Source organism: Arachis duranensis, chromosome 3 (genome assembly GCF_000817695.3).
Source record: "Arachis duranensis cultivar V14167 chromosome 3, aradu.V14167.gnm2.J7QH, whole genome shotgun sequence".
In the NCBI taxonomy this organism is placed as follows: Eukaryota; Viridiplantae; Streptophyta; class Magnoliopsida; order Fabales; family Fabaceae; genus Arachis; species Arachis duranensis.
The window spans coordinates 46,939,551-46,947,973 of record NC_029774.3 but is presented as its reverse complement, the minus strand read 5'-3'; positions in this window follow the sequence as shown (position 1 = coordinate 46,947,973).

The window sequence follows — 8,423 nt, the reverse complement described above, 5'->3', positions numbered from 1 at the left end:
TCCTCTTCCTTTGGTCAGCATTTCAGTGGTTTGGGCCGAACTGTGCTTCTTGCGATTCTTCTTGAAGCGGGTTGTCATCTTCAATCGAGCACTCTTTGTGAATGTGAAGTGAATGTAGGGTTCGGCGCAGTGACCCAGAAAATTTTAAAAATGGGGGTAAAAATATATATACTAAAATAAATTTTGGTAAACATTATTAATTATATGAAGATATAAAAATTAAAAAGAGTTAGTGAACACTTTTATTTTTAAAATACTATTCTTTATATATAATTTATAAAAAATACTTTTTTATTTTTAAAACTTGAACTTAAAATATTTTAATTAAATTATAGATAATTTGTTATCCTAACTAATTTTTTTATGCACAGTTAATAATAAAAGACTGAATCAATTGGCACATTAGCGCCTAACGATACACTAGTATTTATAATTTGAAACTAGAATTATATATAAATACTAAAAAAATTAAATCTATATATGAAAAGTATATTTATATATAGAAACTTAATTTATAATTTTTTTCTTTCTTTTTAAAATAATTAAATTTGTTATATATTTTTTAATTTAGTTTTGATATAATGTTAGATGAAAAATTTTATGCATTTGTTTAATTATGTATTGTAATTAAAATATTTTTTCATTATTATTTCTAAAAATAAAAAATCTATTTTAAATTATTAAATTAATTAATTCATTTTAAAATTTATATGCAACATAAGTACGTATAATAGAACAAAAGTAAAAAAAACAAGTAATAAGGATGAATAAATTGAGAATAAAATAAAATATATAAATTTATGAAGAGAATAAAATATTAGATTAATACCTAAATTATAATTGTTTGAATTAAAATTTGCAATTGAAAATATACAATGAAATTAGAAAATACACACATAGAGCCATGGAAAGATATATAAAAAAACATGGAGAAATTAAAATTTACCTTTTGATGAAGAGAGGATAAACACTAGACAAGAAATAGAAAAAAATGTTGAAAATATAAAAATAAGAGGAGGGTTTAATGGAATAAAAGAGTGACGATATAAGAACTAAATTTGATCAGGTTAAATAATAGTCAAAATGATAGAAAAATAAAAAAATAAATTTAAAACTTTAGCCAATTGAATTTAATTTATTTGTAGTGAGATCTTAAAATTTAAAGTGGGATCACATTATGTATAACTATTTCTTTAAAAAAGAAAAATTGAAAACACAATGAGAGCAAGTGCCCCCTCACTGTTGTGGCTAGGTCCATGTCTGATTCGGCGGACAGAGATAAAAGATTAGGGTTTGGGTGTTTAGAAGTATTTCATTATCGGATGAGTTATGGTCATGAAAATGAGAAGTGGGTTGACCTTAGATTCTACCAAAAAAAACTTGTAGCTGAGACATGTGATGCAGTGGCAAAAGTATTTGTCTCAAACTAAAGTGGGATGACCTATATAATTAAAGATTACCATGTGTTCATAACACACAGTAGAAGAAAAGAAGGTAATCCTAAAGATCTATTTTGTGCTTAAATTTTATTCTAGAAATAATACATAGTAGATCAGATCTAAATACCTGTGTACGGTAGTAAAACTCACTTTCTCCTTCGATTGTACGAAGGCGCTATGCGTATCCACACTGAGACCAACCTTTGATGTCAACTCCTTAACAAATGGACATCTGATCTAAATTGAGAAACCTCTTGCAACTCTTTGCAGGCCATAAAATTCTTGTCCAAGAATCAGGCTCACATACATTTATGTGTGTACAGGTAAAGGAATAAAACTCTTGTGTTTTATTCTCATCTCCATCACATTGCTTTACTCATGGCATACATATATATAGTATGAGATTTGTTATTGATTTTAAATTTGAATCTCAATTCAAATTTAAATCATATCTTAAAATTCTAAATCTGGATCCTTCAAATTTATGAATCATATCATAACTCAATTTGAAACAGAATCAGTTAGGATCTCATCCAAATTTAGAATTCAAATTTAGAAATAGAATAACTAATTATTCTCAAATCTCATTTAATATTCTCAATTATCATATTATTATTATATTATTGGTGCTAGCAAAGAATATAATAATATTTCATTTGAATTAATATAATTATTTATTTGATCAAATCAAAATAATAATTAAATAGTTCTATAGCAAAGATTAGAACACCCGTTAGTGTGTGACCCCATAGGTTCAATACTAAGCAAGTAGTAAATTAGTCATACTAAATTTACTAATCAAGGTTGGTGTCTAGCAACACTCTTCAACGACCCAATAGTATGAAGTAATATATTTTTACTAAGAACCTTAGAAGAACAAAGTATAATTCCTTCTATCTTTCCAGCACTTGGTTAACCCTTAGAGTATAGTTTAATTGCCAAACTCTAACTTGTTACCAGTATTATAATGAACTGTGAATGAACTAAGAAACTCATTTCTTTATTCATTCTATCCCCTTAGCCAAGGTTTTATTCATCTCAGTCATTATAATCATAGAGCTCAAACTCTTTATCGAGAGTTGACGGATTCCTTATTGATTTATCATTAATTCTACAAGTATTTAAATCATACCCAATATCCATTCAACTAGTACCCTAGGGTATTAGGTGTCCGGAATTAAAGTATAATAAATACATTATTAATTATTATGACAGTCACAGGTCAAAAGAAACTCTATTACTATGTTCATCTTGAGAATATCCTATTGACAAATATACGGTAATTATAACCATTAGAAATTCTCAGAGTGAGTCACTATCACAATGATAAATCTCTAAATTTATTCAAGGACTTTATTATATTAACATTTTAATATAATAACAATAACAAATTATTCGACACATGATTGATTGGATTGTGGTCATACTCTTTATTCCCAACAGTCTCCCACTTGCACGAGAGCCAATCATGATAGATTGGATCTTGGGCATACTATTATCTCGATAATCTCCCACTTGCACTAGAGTCAATCAATCATGTGTATAATTTTTAATGCATATTTGTGTTTATAAAAACTCTTTTGACCTTAAACACATTAGTTTTTGAGCACATGTGCTTGACCTTTTACAAGATACACCTAGTGCATAATAATATCACGTTTTCTCAAAACATGAAATCTCCCACTACAATAGTGCATAATTTTATTTTAAAGACAATCCTTATTAAACATGATTATAAAAAAATCTAAGTAACCATTGTCCATTGGTTATAGAATTGTATCATTATACAAATAGGTTACTTTTTCAAAAAATTAGTTTGATGATCAAACCTTTTATACTTCCCGAAAAAAGTATATCCTCTATTGAGTGGTAAACAGTTTTAATAAAAATAATTGTACTCCCACTTTTTCTTTATAAATACAAAGTTTCTCTTGACATTATATAAATCAAACTTTTTGATTGTCTTGACTTTATCAGGTTCTATTTGTTCACCTTATCTTCCTTTGGGAGGAAATTCCTTTTTTCCAAGAAAAAGAGTTCAATCTTTTATCACAAACACTTTGTCTTAATAAGAGTGATAGAAATAATACTCATTATTTCTTTAGAGAAACCAATAAATCTCATTTATCAAACCTAATATCAATTCCATTGTTGAGCAATCTTTTAACACATAAAACATCTCCAAACTCTAATGTTCTTGAGTTTCAGCTTATGCCTTTTCCATATCTAATATGGATAAAGAAATTGATTTAATGAGAAATTTGTTAATCTAGCCACGTTTCTAAAACCCGCAATCCAAATATTTAACGAAAGATTAGCAGCTGAATCAAATTCCTTGTTTCTTAAACATAATGAAGTACAAAGAGTACTAGTATTTGTGTATTGAGAGAATCTCATTCTCTATTCAATAAAATATCAATTAGATATTAGAGATTTTACTTTAAACTCTTATAATAAAAATACTCAATATCTTTATTATTGGTCAAACCAATCCTTAAGAGCAATTTTGATTTGCATCCTCAATACTCATATTGAGTTTTTCCAAAAAGATCTCAAATCTTAATCATATTAAGTCTAATTATAAATTGTTTGTAACAAAATAAATCTCCAAAAATACTTGCAAGAACAATTTTCGCAAAGGCCATTTATCTAATGGCATTTCAACTTCTAAAGTTGTTTAATTCAAAATATACTGCCCAATACTCCCACTCGTTTAAATAAAATCTTTGATAGTCATACTATCTTACTTTGGGTACCATACATCTTCTCAAGATGTTTAGTAATAAATAGTGGGTGTATGCTTTTGAAATTAGAACTCATAGTTGTCAAAATAACCCATATTGTAGTAAAATAATATTTTAGATACTTCACAAGTTCTAACCATTCCATAACTAAAATTATGGGAGAATATTATTTCAATAGGATTGTCATTTCAATGATAACCTTTTGGAAAAATAATTCTCAAATTGTATTCAATATATTACTTTCAAGTATGTCACACAAAAGGTGGACATATTTAAAAATTTAAAAATATGAAACTAAATTAAGAAATCTATATTTCTATCAAAATTATTTAGAATCATGAATGAGTACCTTGGTTGTCAAGTTGTTACTCATACCTATTCTAAATAAACATGATTAAATTATATCCATATAATTATAATCCTAAATAATTACCTGGTTGTCTGACAATTATTTAACTGAATTATATTTTATACCCCTAGGTTGTCTAGGTTCAAGTGTAAAATTAATTGTCTTTATACATCATTATATGCATAAATAAATTCTATTTTTGAGTACAAGTCTCCTGATTGTCAGGTTGCTCCTTGTAAACAAGAGATAAATTTATTTTTCTAGGTAATCTCCTAACTTTTAGGATTTATTTTTATTATTAGAGAATTTTCATACTCATGGATTAAATTTAATACTCCTAGTTTGTCAAGGTAAGAATATAAAATTAAATTCCTAATATGTATATACTGATTATTATCTTGAAAATAAAACTCCTGGTTGTCAGGCCACTTTTTATAATCAAGAACATTAGAAAAAACTAATTTCTAAACTTATAATGTCCAAAACACCTCAATCAAATCAAAATTTGATTTTGAATAGACTAACATTTAGCCTTATAAAACTGTCAAATCAAATTTGACATTCTCAACATATACACTTATATATAACATCAAATATTTTTATTCCTTTAAAGTGACGTTTCAAAGTCATGATAAAAAAAGCAAATAAAATTTGATTAAAATCATAAGCATAAAAAATAATAATTTAATCACAATTAAATAATTAACATTGAAATAAATTAACTATTAATTTATTAGAAAATCATTTCAATGAAAATAACTGCATCAAATGCTACAAAAAATTGGAATTAATCCTATTAATTCACAAACTTTAAAAAATATAGGAATAAAGATTTAAACATAAAAAGTCAAAGCTCTGATATCACTGAAGGATTACCATGTGTTCATAACACGCAGCAGAAGAAAAAAAGATAATCCTAAAGATCTATTTTGTGCTTAAATTTTATTCTAGAAATAATACATAGTAGATCAGATATAAATACTTGTGTACGCTAGTAAAAATCACTTTCTCCTTCGATGGTACGAAGGCGCTATACGTATCCACACCGAGACCAACCTTTGCTGTCAACTCCTTGACCAACGGACATCTAATATAAATTGAGAAACCTCTTGCAACTCTTTGCATGTCATAAAGTTCTTCTCCAAGAATCAGGCTCACATACATTTATGTGTGTACAGGTAAAGGAATAAAACTCTTATGTTTTATTCTCATCTCTATCACATTCCTTTACTCTTGACATACATATATATTGCATGAGATTTGTTACTGATTTTAAATTTGAATCTCAATTCAAATTTAAATCATATCTTAAAATTCTAAATCTGAATCCTTCAAATTTATGAATCATATCATAACTCAATTTGAAACAAAATCAGTTAGGATCTCATCCAAATTTAGAATTCAAATTTAGAAATAAAATAACTAATTGTTCTCAAATCTCATTTAATATTCTCAATTATCATATTATTATATTCTTGGGCTAGCAAAGAATATAATAATATTCCATTTGAATTAATATAATTGTTTATTTGATCAAATCAAAATAATAATTAAATAATTCTATAACAAAGATTAGAACACTTGTTAGTGTTTGACCCCGTAGGTTTAATACTAAGCGGATAGTAAATTAGTCATACTAAATTTACTAATCAAGGTTGGCGTCTAGCAACGCTCTTCAACGACCTGATAGTATGAAGTAATATATTTTTACTAAGAACCTTAGAAGAACAAAGTATAATTCCTTTTATCTTTCCAGCTCTTGGTTAACCCTTAGAGTATAGTTTAATTGTCAAACTCTAACTTGTTACCATTATTATAATGAACTGTGAATGAACTAAGAAACTCATTTCTTCATTCATTCAATCCCCTTGGCCAAGGTTTTATTCATCTCAATCATTATAATCATAGAGCTCAAACTCTTTACTGAGAGTTGACGGATTTCTTATTAACTAATCATTAATTCTACAAGTATTTAAATCATTTCCAATATCCATTCAACTAGCACCCTAGGGTATTAGGTGTACTGAATCAAAGTATAATAAATACATTGTCAATTACTATGATAGTCGCAGGTCAAAAGAAACTCTATTACTATGTTCATCTTGAGAATATCTTATTGACAAATATATGGTAATTATAACCATTAAGAATTCTCAGAGTGAGTCAGTTCAATGGCCATATCTCTATATGCACCATATATATATATAATTTAATGAATGAGATCTATAAATCTTCATCCAATGAAGACCATTATATATATATATATATATATTGATCTTTCCGGATTATTAATGTCCTTTTTAATAATCCTCTGACCAAGAACAATGTATTAAGTATCTTGGACCTGTATGTTCATCGTATAATTAAACTCAATACTTTCCTTTTTATATATCCCCTTTGATTCCTTTTATCTGTCAGAAGATCTGCACCAACAATTACTTGCTAAAGAGGTTGATCTTGGAGCTTTTTTGCAGAAATACAAGAAGCTACATAGTGCTTATCATAGTAAAAATCTGATACATCTTGTAGCTAGAACATCAAATATTTGAGAACCAAATTAGAAAATATAGAACTTGAGAATGTAACTCCTTGTTTGTCAAAACTTGAGAATGTAACTCCTTATTTCAATTATGTCATAACATTGATTTGATATTTATTATAAATCTCACCAGAAAAAATATGAAGCCTCAACTTACTTATGCTACCAACCATATTTATATACACTTAGAACTACTTATACCATTGATGAGCGGATAATTTATACACTTTTTGGCATTATTTTTAGGTAGTTTTTAGTATGATTTAGTTAGTTTTTAGTATATAATTATTAGTTTTTATGCAAAAATCATATTTCTGAACTTTACTATGAGTTTGTGTGCTTTTCTATGATTTCAGGTATTTTTTTGCTGAAATTGAGGGACCTGAGCAAAAATCTGATTCAGATGCTGAAAAAGGACTGAAGATGCTGTTGGATTCTAACCTCCCTTCACTCGAAATGAATTTTCTAGAGCTAAAAAAACCCAATTGGCGCACTCTCAATTGCGTTGGAAATTAGACATCTTGGCCTTTCCAGCAATATATAATAATCCATACTTTGCCCGAGTTTTGATGACGCAAACTACCGTTCAAACACCAACTTCCTGCCCTATTCTGGCGTTAAACGCTAGAAATAGGATAAAAGCTAGAGTTAAAGGCCCAAACTGGCATAAAAGCTGGCGTTTAACTCCAAGAAAAGTTTCTACACATGAAAGCTTCAATGCTCAGCCCAAGCACACACCAAGTGGGCCCGGAAGTGGATTTCTGCATCATTTACTTATTTCTGTAAACCCTAGTAACTAGTCTAGTATAAATAAGACCTTTTACTATTGTATTAGACATCTTTGATCAGTTTTATGCTATCTTAGACTTTTATGGGGGCTGGCCATTCGGCCATGCCTGGAACTTCATCACTTATGTATTTTCAACGGTGGAGTTTCTACACACCATAGATTAAGGTGTGGAGCTCTGCTGTTCCTATAGTATTAATGCAAAGTACTATTGTTCTTCTATTCAATTCAAGCTTATTCTTATTCCAAGATATTCATTCGCACACAAGAACATGATGAATGTGATGATCAAGTGACACTCATCACCATTCTCACTTATGAATGCGTGCCTGACAAATACTTCCGTTCTACATGAAAACAAGCTTGAATGCATATCTCTTGGGACTCTAATCAACGATTCACATCGTTTTCCCTTTGACAATGGGGCATCTGAATCTGAGATTAGAACCTTCGTGGTATAAGCTAGAAGCAATTGGCAGCATTCCTAAGATCCGAAAAGTCTAAACCTTGTCTGTGGTATTCCGAGTAGGATCTGGGAAGGGATGACTGTGACGAGTTTCAAACT